Genomic DNA, 18,681 nt, shown 5'->3' with positions numbered 1-18,681 from the left:
CCGGATATGCATTTTCATGCGCTCAAAAGGTAGTTAATATGATGCTTTTATAACAAAAAAGAACAAAAAAGTAAATTATTAGCCACACATAATAAATGTACTCACTGAGAAGTGGTCCACAAACGGAAAAGAGAAATATGATGGAAAGATTTTATTAGATTGTGCAAATCGACAAAATTAGGACAGTTTGGAAGAATGCAACTTGACTCTTTTGTGAACTGTAGGGGGCTTTTCCTGCTGTAAGAACTACCAGAGAACCATCTGCTTGAGGAATCCTTTAAAAATTGCCATGGGTCGTTCAGCAGTTCATGGTTCCATCTTGCTCTGTTCTTGCAGTCAGAAAAAGAACTGAGCTATATCCAGGTAAGCGCCTTGCACAATGTGCTTACTCACTTAATACTAAAAACTGTATTTCATAAAAATTGGAAGGGAATTTGAAGGTCAGCTAGCCCCACCTTCTGTCTCCCCACCATTACAGAGTGAGGAAAAATGGACATAGAAAAATTGTAAGACTCAGGGGCAGACTAGTGTAAATATTTATCCACTAGATGATGCTTTCTCTGAAAAGATTCATTGGCCATTTATGTTATGTTTGAATAATTCTGAACTTTGTCAAAAGTTAATTGTTTTCCCTAAAACATCTTCAATAAAGTGGCAGGCCACATGATTGTAAAACACCTTGAGTGCAGGAATCATGTTCAGAAAATGCTGCTTTCCATAAATACTTGTTGAACGAATGAATGGTCTTTTTACTCCGTAAATAAGAAGACTGAAACAAAACAATGCTAATAATTGTTGATAGAGTTGAAGACCTGAGATTCCTTATTCTTTAAAAATATTGGCACACGTTACAACTTCTTTCTTCTAAACAGCAAATCACTTTTACGATTGATTACTTAGTTTATTCTCTTAACCACTTGATTACTCAGGTGATTGAATTAATTAGATTTAATTATGGTGTGTATACTACATAAGCTCCTGTTGAAGCCATACTCTTTGGTTATTAAACCAAAAACATTCCCTTGCCTTTGGAATTTAAAATTGTTTACCATTTTCCTTCTGGTACAATGTATTCCATTTTTAATAACTTGAGCATGAATCATATTTAGAGTTAGTATCTGTCTTTACTTTGCAATGTTTTAAGAATTTGAGAGGAATTCTGATTCTTGCCTTGACATGGGAAGTAGGTGAGCCTTTTCCTTTCCAGGCAGAGCAGGGATTAGACACGGCTATTTCTGTTTTTTCAGGGAAGATCCTGCCATGCTCCTTCCCGCTGAAGGAGCCTCTTCCTGAAGATTAGGAGATAATGCATCTGGAATAACATGAGCTCATCCAGGTTTGTGGTTTATCTGAAAATCAAATCCTAATAATCTCATAGTCCATCTGGCTGCACATACATTTGGATACAGTTGAAATATCAACCATGACACAGGGCTAACAACTTTGAAAATGGGAGAGAAAAGGAAAGTTCCATTTTTCAGTTGGGGCTAAACATTCCTTTGCCTCTGGTGGTGTGTTTTTCTTTCAGCAGCCTGGAGAGTGCTGTTGGCAGAAGCCTCTTTGGTGTGTTTGTTTCTCCCGTGGGTATGTGTGCTCAGCAGGTCCTTATAGGTGTGAACAGAATGCAGATCTAGTAGAGGCCCTGGCTGAAGCGAAAATTTTAAGGGTGTGAAAACATGAATCTGGAGATTGAGGAGATTAGTCTTTTGACATTCGTTTCAGGAAGAGCATCTCTATCCTGGGTTATGAGCCTATTCATGGAAAAGCCGAAGAGCGTGGTAGAGCAAAATGTTTGGTGTTAGGTTAATGGATAGTTAACAGTGCAAGATAGAAGCAGGAAGTTTAGTACTAATTAAATGCCTGCATGTTGATGTAAAACTGACTATGGTTCAAGGTCAGGCCTTGTTACATGCGAGATGTGTGACTTTGATCAGGTTACTTGCCCTCTCACTTCTTATAACATGAGGGTGAGGACAGAGCATATCTCATGGGATTCCTGTAAGCATCGTATTGGATGATGCTGTGTGACATAAACGAAAAACACAGAATCTACCAAAAGTAAATACATAATAAATAACTATTGATCAAACTGAATTGATAGCCTGTTCTGTTGAGAACATATTTCTGAAGTGTTTGTAGAATTCTTTTTAAATATTAAGATTTTAAAAAGCCCTAAATGGGCCAAAACCCTCTAGACATTATTGATGGGTATGAAAATTGGTGTAGCACAACACTTCTGGAGGACAATTTGTTGATACAAATCAAAAGGTTTAACCAAGTGCATACACTTTATCTAAAAATTTAAATTTTGTTACTTACCTTGAGGAAATAATCGGAAGTATAAACAAAGACTAAATGTAAAATATCTGTTACAATGTATTTTTCCCATGACATGGCAAGTGACAAGTATTATTTCTATAATAGTGAAAATCCAAAACCAAAGTTCAACAGGATATCATGGGATTTATATATATAATGAAATAGCTTTAAAGCTATTAGCAATCTTGGTTCAGAATCTTTCACAAGGAAGTGCTTTTAATATATTGTTAAAAGAAGAAAAACATTTACAGAACAGCATATATTCTATGAAAGCAACAGTTTCCAAATCTAGCAACATAAATACCAAAGTGGTAGAAGTCACTGCCTGGACAACTTTTAATATAGTTATATTGAAATGTAAAATTACAGACTTCTTAAAAGCCTGGTTGACTGATCCAAAAATGCAATTGTTAAAATGACAAATAAAATAGTAACTATTGTTTAAAAGCTCTTGAAATTTTCTTTTTTTCTTTTCTTTCTTTTTTTTTTTTTTGAGACGGGGTTTCATTCTTGTTGCCCAGGCTGCTGGAGTGCAATGGCTCAATCTCGGCTCACTGCAACCTCTGGCTCCCAGGTCCAAACAATTCTCCTGCCTCAGCCTCCCAAGTAGCTGGGATTACACGCATGGGCCACCATGCCTGGCTAATTTTGTATTTTTAGTAGAAACAAGATTTCTCCATGTTGGTCAGGCTGGTCTTGAATTCCCGACCTCAGGTGACCCACCTGCCTCGGCCTCCCAAACTGCTGAGATTACAAGCGTGAGCCACCACACCCAGCTGGAATTTCCTTTTTTGTATTGATCTTCATGGATTTAAATTTTAGCTGAACAAAATCCAAAGATGCATCAGTGAAAACCATAAGGGATAAAGTCTTAGCAAGTATTTTAAAGATCTTTCTAGAAATACGATTAAAAACTATCCCATAGACTATCCTAGGACTTTTCTTGGTGCCTAAAAATAACTTCAGCTGCCAGACCATTCAATTGTTTTCAGAGTTTAGTGGACATCTGATAATTTTCTTAAGTTAATGGTATTTGTCATCTGTAGCAGGTGAATGATAGTCCCAAAATTCACTTTCTAAAATTTATATTTGTCACTAAAATTCATCAATAATTTTATGAGGAAATATGAAAATCACAATAGACTAATTCTTTGCCTATGAGTTAGAAGTCAGGTTTAGAAAAATTTATAAAAGATAGTGAATGATTACTTTTATGTGATTAGAAAAGAAACTATTTGGCTTCAGTACAGAATGGGAGAAACCAAAAAATGGAAAACTTTAACTTCCTCTGTCACCCCAACATCACATAAAACAAAAAACAAATCATTCTCAGCCATGAATTATAGAAAGTGACTATTTTTAAATGGCCTATCTAGCTATTTATTACATTTTAATTTCTTTTGGAAACTGGATAGCCATATAAAGGTTTTAAAAAATAAGGCTCTGAGGTTTTGGTACCCCAGAAAGATTCTCAATTGGTTGTTTACTATGGTTTTTGGCCAATTACCAAAGAATTATTTGGTGGGTGTGGAAAACAGCCTTTAATCAATTTTCAACTGCAATGTAGAATCCCATGCAGCTAAAATTTAAACAAACATAAGCATCAATTGTTCTCTAGATTACAGAATTTATCACCTTCCACCAGCCATCACGAAAAGATAGAATACATTTGCATAGTATCTGCAGGACACCAAAGGGGCTAATTTTTTTTTTAGATACCACATGCAAAATATGACTTCATAAATGGACGGTGGCAACTTTTCCTAATGTCATGCCATGTCTAACCAGTGCTTAGCAACTAGATCACAGCCCAGCAAAATGGAGCCCACTTTGTATAGTTGTAGAGGTTTTGTGACTCCACATTATTTACTTGTGTGACCTCTGTCAACTCTTCCAGTTATTGTTGTGTTAATTTTGTGCAGATTGGTACTTCTAATGCTTTATAAATGCCAGACTTCTATTCCAGTGTATTCTAGATCTAAACTGTTCTAGGCCTGCCTGGTCTGTTTTCTAGGGTACATAATGATGCTCTTGATATTCCACTGAGACACATGTTTTAATCCTTAGGAGATGAGCTTGATTTGGGATGATTACATACAATTTCTCACCTTGTTGACCTTGTTGAAGTTAGAAGAGGTCTGAGACTATCAACAGAACTCGAACTCCTGACCTTGTGACATGCCTTCCAATTCTGTGTGCTGACATATCACAATAAAAATACCTCGAACGTCTAGATCCAACACATGAGGTGTAGACCATGGAAATCCTGACTCCAAACAGGAATGCAAATCCTGTGTAAAATTGAAAAATTATTTATCAAATGTGCTTGCATAACCAGCAATCATAAGTGTTGAAGCAAACAAGGCTAGACATTATGTTACAGCTGCAAATTGGAAGCCACTCTGTTATGTGCAAACAAATAACATTCCTTGAACATCCCATAAACATCTCCTGACATACCATTTCTGCTAGCACAACACTGAGAGACCATATGTGTATAAACGGAGGGTGAAGTGTGTGTCAGAAGTTGGTTCCCTGGGACGATCTCATTTGGGGAGACAATGTGATCATCTCTAGTTCACAGAGCTTGGGCTCCATTCCGTAGTCATGCTGGCCTTTAAGAGCCTTGTGGTTCAGCATCTCTGCCATAAATGGGAGAGCTGGCATTCTTTAGGACCTGGGGGAGTTGTTGCCTTCCACTGGAATGTGTTGAATGGCTTGTAAATTAGAGTCCCTAATGAAAACTCGCTGGTGTCCAACTGCAGCAATCATCTGGTTAAAATCAGGCAGTAATTCCACTAATTTTACTGCCCTTCTCCCAGCCCTCAACGCCTCATTTAGGAAAAAATGTTTATGTTCCCCTCAAAACACCTGCGTTTTAACTTCAGTCCCCAGAGCAATTATAGTTTTTATTTTATTTTATTTTTTAAGTCTCTCTGTTGTGAATGAAGCATTCCTCCCCCACTTTTTTTTTTTTTTTTTTTTTTGTAAAATGCAAGTAAATAAAATCAATCTTGAAATCTTCAACTGTGGACGTTCTAAGTTGTCATTTGTGTGTGTTTGCCCAGAGCCCAGTTCTGCAGCTGTTGCCCAGACCCCTTTGGTTATTTTTCAGAAAACAATAGCAAAAACCTTCCCAAAGAAGTTTACATTGTGGCTGAGTTCAGATTTGAACCACAACGGTGTGACTGCCACTTACTCAATTTCAAGCCTTCCAAACAGACTGTGGTTTTTATCAAAATTTAGTTCCACTAAGATTCTCCCTACTTTTCTCAGTTTAACATCATTAAGAAAAAAAGGTGTTCTGATACTCAAGGAAAAGAAAGTTCTATGGCAAACGCTGGAAAGACAGTATGGAAGTCTGTGGAACTCTCTTTTGTCAGAATGGATTAATAGAGCATTCCCTGGTAGGGAGTTTTTCTGGTTTCAACATGTTTAAATTTTCTGAAAATCAGGTGAAAAGCTTCTCTCGAAGTTAGATAAAAATTCATAACTTTGTATGTTACACTTTATTTCTTGACACAACACAGAGGGAAAAGAATTTTGAGTAACATATACACAACTCTCTCTGTTTGTCTCCAAAGCGTCACCTTTCCCCCAAGCTTCCTCCACCCCATGTCTGGGAAACATCTGTGAGAGGGGTAGGCATTCTGGGTAATGACATGCAAATGAGCCCACCAGTTAACAGAATTTCCTTGTCCAATAATGGAATTGGACCAACATGCAGGTTTTAAATTGGAGCCAGGCTTGCCCAGGCCAGATGTGCAAACAAGAGCACGTGTTCCTGGCTTTAGGGATTGGAGCAGCAGTGCCCTGTGGGGGAGGGGCGGAAGATGAAACCATGTGACAGGCTAGCAAAGAAAGAACCAGAAATGGCTCCGTAGGCTCTCGTGGGTTGTCTGCCTATCAGTCATGTTTAGGTATTCGTAAATATCTGCTAAGTGGGGGATGCCCCCATGATGCCTCCCTGCCCCGTGTTCCCAAGGCCTACCAGCTCGGCTGAGGGAGGGTGGCTGCCCTGGTCTGGGTATCAGAGGGCTCGCTCTGCCTAGAGTCCTGCTGATGCGCCCATTTCCAGAGGCAATCTGAGGCACTTGGGTTATCACGGACCTACAGAGTTCCTCTTTTCCTCATTTACCCTCCTGAAACACAGAAGGGGGAGCAGACTGAACTCCTGTGTCTTAGGCCATCCATTGGGCATCTTTAGAAAAATCCTGTTGCCACAACTAATCATGAAGGTCCAGAATCCCAACTGCAGTCCCTTCCAAGTAAGAGGCAAGTCGGCCAGTACCTGGTGCTACCTACTTAGAAAACAAAACTGATGCCATTAGTTCTGTAACAGTAAAAGGGAATTAAAGTGGCTGTTGAAAGATTAAAATAACAGAGCAAGGAAACACCAAATGAGCTTAAACCAAAATTTGGCTTTTTCAAAATGGCCTGAAGGAGAATTTCAAAGCTTTTCTTGTTTGAAATGAAAAGATATCTTACCATTTTTTTAAAAAAATGAAAGCCAGCAAAGTATTACATTATAGATGTCACAATTAATGATCATCATCCAACCAAGGCTCACTGAGGATCAGAAAATGAGCAAACATTTGGATATACTTCTCAAGGATGATGGATATATTTAACTGACGGCTATTGAATTTATCAGGGTCAGTTAGCATAATGAAAACATATTTTATTAGGCTGTTAAAAGGATAAATTGTTTTCATATTTATTCATCTGTTCCCAAGGCTAATTTTGGGGTTTTTAAAACATGCTTTTCATGTTCTTAAAATGAACAGCTAAATAAATAAAGTATTAGTTTGAGACCAGAAGTAGCCACCATAGATATAACAGTCCTTTTCAGTACAGGCCAAAGTAATGATTTTCTGACTTGATGTTCATCAGCCAGAGTCACCAGAATTCCCAAGCTAATAGAAAATAAATAAAAGTAAAAATATACTTTTATTATATAAAAGTAAGGGGAAAAAAAGAACCCCAACTGAGGTCAGGTTGATGTTTTTTACATGAAACGCAAAACCAATGTAATTCTATTTATTATTTAAGCTGAGAACACTTGCCTTAACTCAATGCTGAGTACATTTTCATGGTCTGAAGAATATGAGGAATCTGGAAATGCTCCAGTTTATTTGCTTATTTAAATAAACAACGACATTCTCAATTAAGATGGGAACCCTTACATACTGTCTCCCAAAGCATGTTTTGGGTTGTAGACACTTTCAGAGAGGAAACACTGTCAGAAGGGGCAATATCCACTTTGCCATTTAACAGTGGAGTCTACACACTCCTACAGACTCTTAATCCTAAGCCCAGGATTAGCAAATAGTCCTCATGTAGTAGAGTTCAGAGGGCGCTTAGAAAAGATCGCTAAACTATGGTTCCCGGGATTGTCCTAGGCCTGTTGGTGTTTGTTATGTCTCTTCTTCCATTTAATAGTCCTGATTCCACACACATAAAATGAAGCCAAAATTCAATTTGATACTCACCCACCCTCCAGTCTGTCTGCCGCAAGTTCCCTCTTCGGATATTATAGCAAGAATTGTGCCTTGATTTTCTCTTCAGTTAGTTTAGTCTCAGCTTCAATCGTTGGCTCTTCCCACTCCCTGCTCTTTAAATGCTGATCGTTTTGATGGTGCTGTTCCCAGTTATGTTCACTTTGTAGTCCCTCAGTAACTTCAATACATTCATGCCTGTGATTATCACCTGTCTCTTCAGCTCTGACATTGCTGCGTAAAACCAGTCTTGTATTTTCAGCTGTCTATAGGTATCCTGTTTGGAGAATCCTTTGGTCTCAGACTCCTTGCAACTAAAAAATACATTTTTTAAATGTCATTCGGCAACATCGCTTCTTTTTCTTGTCCTCCTTTGGTTAAGGAAGTCACTCTCCACTTTGACCCCTCATCCTTTACCCATCGTATCAGTGGAACACTAAGTACCATTGCCTATGCCTCAGAAAGATTTCCAAAATGAGCCCCCTCCACTCCACGCACACACTCTCACTGCCCTAAACTAGGTCCCATCATCTCTTGCTCTGATAGTTGCAACAGTGTTTCTCTCACTCATTCTCTCTTCCCCAGTTAATGCTCTATAGCATGACCAGGTGTTATTTTGTTTTCCCTAAAAAAACCAATGGATAATGTCTCTGGAGAAAAAATGTCCTTTGAGCCTTTTCTGCTGCTTACTGGGTGAGATCCAGATTCTTTACTGCATCGTTAGAACACAGTCTTTCTTTTCAGTTCCTCTCCTGCCATCCCTAACCTGAGTCATCATTCACCACATTGATGCCTTCCTTGTCCCCATCCTCCCGGCAGCACTGGGTCTGCACATCTGTGTCTTGGCACATGTTCTTCCCTCCTTTTTGTCTTGAAGTAGTCTTAGAGTTCAGAATAATCAAAACCCTTCTTTGGTAAAAATGTCTTAGAGGACAGAAGTGAAAGTTTGTGTAGTATAATATCATTGTCAATTGTGCCATAACATTTTGTAGTAGCTACTTACTACAGATAGTAAGATAGTTGATTATTGCTGGAAGAAAATATTGGCAGAATTATCCTTCAGGCTTTATCATAGGGAAGTGAAAGAGAAGGAAGTTTCAATGTGAAGTAAGTTGGCTTCACGGTCTCAAATATAGAGTTCTCTGTATGCCAAGAAAAACACATGGGAAATGTACATAATTGGCCCAAGAAGACAACTCGATAGGAAACCCAAGTGATGGATACAAGAAGAGTTTGTCAATATGCAAGGACCTGGAAGTTGATCCCCGACACATCTAGGCTATTACAGAATCTGGCATCTCTCTCCACACTCCGGTAGCAGCAATCTAGGCCACAATTTACATTTTACATTTGTGTTAGCTCCTGGAATTGGGTAGGGGAAGTGTTAGAGGCGTAGATTAGAGAGAAACAGACCGAGCAGCAGCAGTAGAGGAACAGGCAGGCATGCAAAATGTGCAACAAAGGGCAGATAGAAGTATTTGCTTCAGCTTTAAACCAATGTGTGTGTAATTAACAGCTCCAATTCATGATTTAATTTCCCCAACATATTACTCTTTATTGCAAACCCTTCATGGAACATTGTGAATTGGCTGTGAATCAGAAAGATGGTTCAAGACGGGCCTGACATAGTTTCCTTCGGTTTCTTGGAATTAAACTTGGTGCTGGTGACAGACAGTATCCCAATAGCAAAGTTCAAATCCCCTCTGTTCCTCAGCAGCAGTGTATTCAGGAAATTAGCTGAACCACCTAGTCCTGTCCTGTTACCGTGACACCGCACGGGAACCAGCAGGTTCACTTTGAGAATGGTGATTTCTTTCCTGTTCAACTGCTAGTCTCTCTACCAAGACCACCTACAATTGCCAATTAGCAGGAATTGAAAAGGGATTCATGCTAAATGAATATCTGGATTTGGCTTCATTTTCACATTTGTAGTTGTAACTTTCAGAAGGTTACAGCTTCCAGTCCCCTCTAAGGAAATAAAATTTAAAACAGAAACAGAAACTAAATTCTTCATCTCTAAAGGGAAAACAAGAACTACACACACACACACACACGCACACACAAACGCACACAGAGCAAACCCACCCTCATCTGAATTTTTAAAACACTCTATCAATTTGATGATACAGAGTGTGGTAGACGATGAGAGTGAACATGTTTTTCAGAGACAGGAAAGAATAAAACTATCGGGATATTATGAAATTCATTGAATGAGTCTTAAATTTTTGTAGTAACATGCTGCAGGTTCAGATTCTATAATCATCTCTAAAGCACATATGAGCAAAGGAAGAAAACTTGATCATAAGGAAACATGAATTATTTAAAATACGGCTCTACTCACACAAAAAAGAAATGAACAGCCCACAATACTCTTAATAATTCAAACAAAATTCTCTACTTTTCCTTAATAAGTTTTGCCTTAAATATTTTTTCTGTCTGAAATAGCCAAGTGATTTCTTTAAATGCCTACTTTGTGTACACACAGGCAGAGTGTACACATTTGAGTATGTTGTATAATTAATTTTCAAGTGAACAAAGAATATGCCAACATTTAATGTACTGAGTCCATTACTAGCACAACGGAAACCTCACTTATAAATGTGGGTAAACTATTTTTTTCCTTCTTATTAAACATACGTATATTGTGTAAATAGAAAACAATTTCCATTTTTAAAAGCTTCCTTTTCTTTTGTACATCTGCAGATACCAAAAAAGCTATACTCCATCATGAATTTGATCAGAGAGCTGAAATAAACTCAAAGTATAACAAGCCACAGGTCATGAAAAATGTACTGTCATTTGGGTTTTTTTTTTTAGTAAAGCAGAGAAAAAATAATTTTATGACTAAATATGATGTTATCTGTTCTTGTGTGTAAAAAATTTGACTGAACTGATCCAATTTACGACTAGTCAAAATGGGTAGATCTAGAGTCCCTTCTCCTTTACCCTTTAGTTGTTCAATGTGTGTATGACAATACAATTGGAGGAAGAAGAGAAAACATGGCAGTACTATTTTTAAATCCTAGGCCCAATTCCTGCCTCTTTGTGGCATGTACCTGATATGTTTTGGTAGAAGCTCATATGTGTGACATGCTTCTAGATGGAATCACCTTCTATCCAACGTTAAGTGGATACTCAACCAAATAGTGCCCTGTTGCCTTAATTTTAATCTGGAAAGTAAGTTAGCCCTAGAAATACTCAAAACCAGAACCTCAAAATGGCAAAGAGTTATCTAAAGTCCTAAATATCTATGGTTGTACAATACAGTAATGCTTTTCAAGATTGTATCAAATTATAGTTTTGTTTTGCATAAAACTTATGTTGGTTGCTGCATTTTCCCAGCACTGATTATAATTTTACTGAGCTCTCAAAGGACACTGTATATAATATCTGGACCATTCCCCCACATCCTTACTATGACCCACCAATGGGTGGTCAGGTCTCTTGTGGGAAAACCAGCATTACAGCATATTCCAACCTTGCACCATTTTATTCCATGCAAATTACGCCATAATTAAATTGGCCAAAGGACAGTTATACAGATATATATATATACACACACACACACACACACAGTCATATATATATAATTATACGTACATATAAAATCCTCATTGCATTTATCAGTGTGTCTTGTCTTGCTCTTTTATGAAATCGCCTTCAGAGTTCAAAGAAGTATTACTAGCCATCTATATATTATCTTTGTATTACATCCAGTATACATCAAGAATAAAAACAATATCTAGATAGGCAATGAAAGGATTTGGTGGAGAATAAAATGATGATGAGTATATTGGGAATGCTTTTAGTTTTCATAACTTTAGTTTTTTGTTTTTTTTTTTTTTTGAGATGGAGTCTTGCTCTGTCACCCAGGTTGGAGTGCAGTGGCTCCATCTCGGCTCACTGCAAGCTCCACCTCCCGGGTTCATGCCATTCTCCTGCCTCAGCCTCTGGAGTAGCGAGTAGCTGGGACTACAGGCGCCTGCCAACACACCTGGCTATTTTTTTTTTTTTTTTGTATTTTTAGTAGAGATGGGGTTTCACCATGTTAGCCAGGATGGTCTCGATCTCCTGACCTTGTGATCTGCCTGCCTCCGCCTCCCAAAGTGCTGGGATTACAGGCGTGAGCCACCACGCCCGGCCTAGTTTTCATAACTTTAGTTCTAACTTGTTTTTTCTCTTCTAGAACTGTATTATGGTATTTACCTTTGAGAGAAACCTCAACTTTGATCGGTCATCTTAAATAGATGATTCTGCTTATATTTTAGGTGGGTGCCCCACGTGGATACGTGCTCCATATTTAACCTAACTTCTCAGCTTTACTGCATGCCAAGTTTCAAAAAAGCTTTCAGTTTTTAAGGATCCTGGAATAATCCTACATCTAAACCTACAGAGAGTCCTTTGGCTCAAAGCCCTAAAATATCTAATACCGTGCATCACTCTTACAAGGCCATTGATCTTTTAGAAACTGGAATACTTTGTTTTACCTCCCTTCTAACACCAAGAATGGACGAACCAGGCAGAGCACACACTCACAATTTTATGGTGTCCCATTGTAGATGAAGACCACGCAAAAAGGCCAAGAGAAGGGGAAATCTTCTTTTAATGCTGGGATAATTTGAAAGACAATGTGAATACTTTAGGCCTGAATTATCTGGTTGGGCTTTAGTGCCAATTAAGTTAACCCAATAAATTATTCTAGGGCTGATAATTTGCAGTGAACAAAGAGAAGCAGAGGGTGAAGATAAATACCTGAAGGATTCATTTACAAACTCAGTTAATAATGTTTTCTGTCCTAATTGCTCAGTTTGGCTATCTAAGTTGATCTATTTGCTGTGTAATTATATAATTGCTTAATTCTCCACTCCAGGTTGTTGAGAGGATTAAATGAAATAGTATATTTAAGGAATTAAGTAGTGCCGGTTCCACCTATTTATCTCTGGCCCATTCCCCCGCATTCTTAGTACAACCCACCAATGAATGGGTGGTCAGGTCTCTTGTGGGAAAAACTTGCATTACAGCATTTTCCAACCTTGCACCATTTTACTCCGTGCAAATTACACCATAATTAATTTGGCCAAAGGACAGTTACACAGATACAACTACAGGCCAGGATTACATCCTGAAAACCAAAGCTATAGAATGAACTCCCTGAGCATCCGTGAGTGAGAATGTCTAAAAGACTAGAACAAAGGGGGCTCACATTTTGTGGATGCATTATATGTGCTGTCTGATTTAGTCTTCACGAGAATTCTCTGAAGGTTAAATGAACAATTTTATGGAAGATGCTAAGATTCATTGAGGTTCAATAATGCTTCCCAAGTTGCGTAACTATGAAGCGGTAGGAGTAAAACATTTGCCCACAGCCTTTATTCTTTCCAGTACACCGTGGGCCCTTCAGATGCAGTGCCATTCACCCAAGGGGCATAGCGTCTTATATTTCAACTTGAAAAAAATGCACATCATGGACAAAGATATATATTTGGCTAAATTTTATAGATTGGATAGCTGACTTTGGATTTAAATGATAGAAGCCCAAGATTCCATTGGTCTTTAAACTGGATTATTTTCTTTTCCTGTTTTGAAAAAATATAAACCAGTGAATTGAGAGCAATAGCTCTTATGGAAAGGTGTGTCAGCTTCAGATTAATCATTTGCTGTGCTTTATCCAGTGGGGTCCCACTTGTCCTCTTGGGGACACCCACGAAATCCTGTGTGACTGTAGTGACAGACAGTAGAAGACCTACAGAGAGGAGGGAAAAGGGAGTGAAAAAAAAAAAAGGATTTGGTGTAGCTATTCCACATATAAATATTAATGGAGAATTCTTTGGTCTTGAGCCGGAAAAATGGGTTTAATTTTTCTGTCATAATCCTCTTTGACTTGTGCCCTTGAGCAAGTCTCTCATCTCTCTTTATCTTGGTTTCATCAGCAGCAAAACAACACCAGCCAGGTCTACTAGGCTTCTTGTGAGATCAAATGGAAGGATCTATGTGAAAGTTCTTTGAAACATAAAAGCAAAGGGCACTGTGCAAACGTGAGGATTATTTGCAGTCAGTCTGTTCCATTTCTGTTGCCAGGCAAATCCTTGGATATTTGCCCCGACCACAACATCCTCATGACGGGCATGGTGCATGGTAGAAACCGGAAACAGGCCACTTTCACATTATTTTAAAATTTGTTATGAAATTTTGCCAAAACTTTATAAATACCAGCCAGGGCCATGGGGTGTTGTACCACATTCTTTCCACCTCATGAACCATTGTTTTTTGTTCCGAACTCGTAAGTTGAAATGCATTGAGTTGCAGTTGCTTAGCTGGGTCAGCTTGTGAAATGCCTGATATGTAATGCTTGATTCTAGCCAATTATCTTTAGTTCCTCTCTTTTATTAGTGTTAAATTTGAATTACAACGGGAAGGGTGGGAGTGGAGTGCGTACTATGCTCTAAACCTTTAAGGCAGTGAATTCATTTGTATTATTTTATTATGCCTCTTTATAGCCACCATTGGTTTCAGTCCTTTGTTGATTTTTAGAAGACTCCAAACTCATCTTTCCCTCTGTTTTGTTTTAAACCTGTTTCCTAAAAGCAAAAGATGAACTTTTCTGTTGCAAAGTTTGATAGAAAAAAAAAATAACAACTCACAACAATCTTAAACTTGTAGTTAACAAAATAAACTGCAGATAAAACCCCTGAAGGTCTTGGCAGCAAATGTTTCCCACTAAAATGGAACTCTGTGCACTCATAGTCTGAAACAAATTAGGAAGGAGGGGGAAAAATCAACAGCTCTGGGGTGAAACTGGGGTTGGTGCTGCCTCATCATTTTTAAACCAAAAATAAAACAAGCAAATTTTGTTTAACTGCAGGTCAAAATAAAAAAAAAAATTAAAAAGTCCCTCATCTGTTCAGTGTAATTACTAACAGAGTGCAGTCTTACCAGCTGCAGGGTTCATGGATAAATGGAAAGAACCATAATTTTCTCTCCCTGGGGTTAAACCCCCAAACTTTAAGTCTGTCCCTCTACAGTATGCTTTTAATATACCATGAGAAGCCAAGTCAGAATGTTTTTAGCGTATGTCTCTACTTTTTTTTAACCAGAATGAAATAATTATGTACACATAAGAGTTAAAGCTCTGTGAAAAAAAAAAAAAGAAAATTCTTTCTCCAATGTCCTCAATTAGGACACTCTATCCCTTCCCTAATGATGACTGTATGGTCTCCAGGTTTTTGTCACCAAGAGATGGGCGGAATTGGCTGTACTTGAGATTTCTCAAATATTGCCAATTTCTTTTCAAATGTTCTTGTTTCATCACCACCAGAGAAAGTGTTTCCTTGTACATTTCACTTAATTTTAAGCCCGAGTGTATATTAAGGAAAATTTGACCCATATGTTCCTGATTTATTTACACTTAACTCATTGAACTCTTCTTTTACTACTATTTTTAACATTTTTGGTGTCCAAAATACCCAGTGAATTTTTTTTTAAAAAACCATCCTTAAGCCCTTATTTCATTTTATTTGCATAAAAATGTCTAATTTGAGCTGAAAGGAAATGGAATTTGAGCTTAAATTTCTCAATTTGGGTTTGAAATTGAATTCATCAGTTTCCTGTGGGGGTTTGCAATAGAAGCAGAAAAACTATGTTTTCTTCACCTCAAGCTAGGCTTTTCTTAATGGGTAATTTCACCTTGTTGATGGGATCTAATGGAGAAACATAGATTAACCACTGGGTGTAAGTATTCATTTCATAGCAATGTGAACGGTGGGCTGGAATTGTGGAATAACTGAAGCTGTCAAAAACCCTTACAAGGATATCCAGGATCCAATTAACTTCCTCACTCTGTCTACATTTGACCCAGAAAGAAGGAGTGTATATTCAGGAAGGGGACTAGCCTTCTAGAAGGTGGGTCAGAGGTGAGCCAAATATAAGTGACACTGAGAGACTCCGGAGAAATTCACAGAAGATTCACACCTGGGCATACTGTGTTCACCCCAACCCTGACCATGGAGCACGGGGAAACGTGCCTTTGGGGTTCTGACCAAGGTAACCCTCTTGACAGCAAGAAGAACGGTATTTGTAACTCTCTGTATTTGGCATTGCCATTGCAACAAGTCCCAAAGGAAAAACACAACCATATTTTCCCTGTTCAATTTCTCTATTTGGGAAAGGTTTATAATCCAGACCTGAAATGTAGGTTGTAATTACATACAACATAGATCTAGATTGCATCTTCATAGGCCAAGTAAAAGAATATTGAACAATAATCCCAATTTTGCCACATAGAGTAAGCAAAATCACTCAACAGCCTCGAGTTTTCCTTTGCCACCTGTAAATTGCTTGTGATTATTTCTCCCCGCAGCCTCATATTGTAATGCTGAGAACTAGACAAATTAAGGTTCAGATTACAGTTTTTTTCTTATCAAGAGCCTCGGTTTGGGAAATTCTTCCTCTGGAGGTAGGTAGATACATCTACTTTGACATGTTACCAAGATTAAATGAGTTAATCTACAGTTATTAATTCAATGTCTGGCACAAGTAAGGACTCAGTACACGTGACTACCATATTTATTCAATTCTAGTATTTTCTCACATTTTAACAATCTTGAAAGCAGACTGTGCCCTACCATAGAAGGTATCTTATAATCATGGCTTTCCAGGTGGCAGTTGTGGTCTAATTGCCTCAGCTTGCAGATGTGTAAACATCAAAATCTTCAGCCTCAAAACTAGCAGAATGATTGTTAATGACTTGGAAAAAAATGTCAGAAACTATAGTGAGCTCCCTTCTAATTATTAGAAACCAAATAGGTAGGGAGAAAGAGTAGGGTGAGATGACAAATCAAGCATGCTTAGCAACATTCCTGAAGTGGGAGTCAAGAGCAGGCTGCCTCTTCATTACTGCAGAGCTGGCCTGGGAGTCCAGCACTGGTGGTGCATAGTTATTTTCTTAAAAGAGTTCATCACCATCTCCCTTTATGGCATTGAGATAGGTATTCGGCAGGCCTGGTTTCACAATATACAGGTCACAAAGACTCTGCTGATAAAACAGGATGCAGTAAAGAAGTGGCCAAACCTGCCAAAACCAAGATGGTGATGAGAGCCACCGCTGGTTGTTCTCTTTGCTCATTATGTGCTAATTATAATACATTAGGATATGAAAGGAAACTGGCACCAGTGTAATGCCAGCTTACAAATGCCATGGCAACATCTGTAATGACAGGTGAAGCCAGCTGGACTTCCTGGGTCGAGTGGGGACTTGGAGAACTTTTCTGTCTTACAAGAGGATTGTAAAACGCACCAGTCAGCGCTCTGTAAAATGGACCAATCAGCAGGACATGGGCGGGGACAAAGTCAGGGAATAAAAGAAGCTGGCCACTCCCCCCTCCCCACAGCCAGCAGCGCGACCTGCCCGGGTCTACTTCCACACTGTAGAAGTTTTGTTCTTTTGCTCTTCACAACAAATCTTAACTGCTGCTCACTCTTTGGGTCCACACCACCTTTAAGAGCTGTAACACTCACTGCAAGGGTCTGTGGCTTCATTCTTGAAGTCAGCGAGACCACGAACCCACTGGAAGGAGCCAACTCCGGACACAGTAAGTTACCCTATATGGTCTGAAAGGGAGAGGAACTCTCAGTTCCCAGAATTCCCAGCTTCGTTCCTGGAAAACTTACAAATAATTCACCCTTTGTTTAGCATATGATCAAGAAATAACCGTAAAAATAGCCAGCAGCCCTTGGGGCTGTCTGCTATGGAGTAGCCACCCTTGTATTCCTTTAATCTATTAAACTTGTCTTCACTTTACTCTGTGGGCTCCTGTTTGAATTTCTCCCCGTGCAAAGCCAAGAACCCGTGTGGCTTCCTGGGCTGAACCCCAATTTTGGCATTTGCCCTGTGACGGCATAGAGTGCAATACTGGAAGTGAAGACTCCGACACTGACATCAATGATTTGGAGTAAATAAGTGATTCAGTACAGTCATGCTCTGAATGTAAAAAAGTATTAGGAATTTCTTAAGTCATTTATTTTGCATATATATGCAAGCACACACACACACACATATACATACACAAGAATGATAGATGACAGAAATACTCGGGTCTTATAAGAGCCTTCTCAAGTATAACATAAGCATTCTAAGTGGTAAGAAAGTGTATTTCCATAGTTTCATTGGCAGTGGTTTTTCCTTTTTTCTTTTCTTGCCTAATAATACATACACTAAGGGTCTGATTTACGGTGGATGGGATCTTAGATTTAATACAATGTGGAATTTGGTTGGTGAGGATCAAGTGCTATATTGAATGAAGTAACTAGAATAACAGTGGGCACATTGTGGATATTTACTGAATATTTGCTAAACATAGGGAACATAGTGTAATGGACACTGCACCATCTGACTTCTACCTGCCATTCCAAACCTATTTCCTGTCATGGTTTACAATCCTTTCCATGCTCCATCCCCACGCTGGGTCTTTGCACAGGGTTTCATCTATGTCTGCTCTGTATCTGCCTTGTTCTTCCCTCTTCTGTGTGGCCTCCCATAGTAGTTGTTCCTGTTGCTCAGTGATGTTCCTGGTTCTCTTCCTCTGCCCAACCATACAAAAGGATTTTACTGAAAGTCACCCATGGCTGTGCGATTTGCTTTGGCCAAAGAAATGCAAGGGGAGCCCATGTGTTCTACTGGAAGGTGAAAGTACAGAAGAGCCAATATTCTCTTCTCTCCTCTCTACCCCACTGCTGTAGCAAATTCAGAAGCACTGTGTTGAGGCAGTGTTTTTAAGATAGAAGGAAGTGTCATGGAATGCCAAGCTGCCAGGGTTCACATCATATAGATATTTGCAAAGATGTGGTCTAAAAAGCATTTGCAATCACC

At 38.7% G+C, this 18,681-nt stretch overlaps 1 long non-coding RNA gene across 2 annotated transcripts in view; it reads left to right on the top strand.

Annotated features, from left to right (window-relative positions):
• LOC107968432 (uncharacterized) overlaps window positions 1-5,288 on the top strand; it is a 182,780-nt gene extending 177,492 nt beyond the window's left edge. For both annotated transcript variants that reach the window (XR_001709611.4, XR_008539408.2), the window contains 2 exons: window positions 1,248-1,336; window positions 4,387-5,288. This is a non-coding gene — a long non-coding RNA (uncharacterized LOC107968432). The remainder of the gene's footprint in view (window positions 1-1,247; window positions 1,337-4,386) is intronic.
• Window positions 5,289-18,681: the final 13,393 nt, after the last annotated feature.

Source organism: Pan troglodytes, chromosome 16 (assembly GCF_028858775.2).
Source record: "Pan troglodytes isolate AG18354 chromosome 16, NHGRI_mPanTro3-v2.0_pri, whole genome shotgun sequence".
NCBI lineage: Eukaryota > Metazoa > Chordata > Mammalia > Primates > Hominidae > Pan > Pan troglodytes.
The sequence above is the reverse complement of the archived record's forward strand: the minus strand, read 5'-3'. Positions and strand labels throughout refer to the sequence as shown.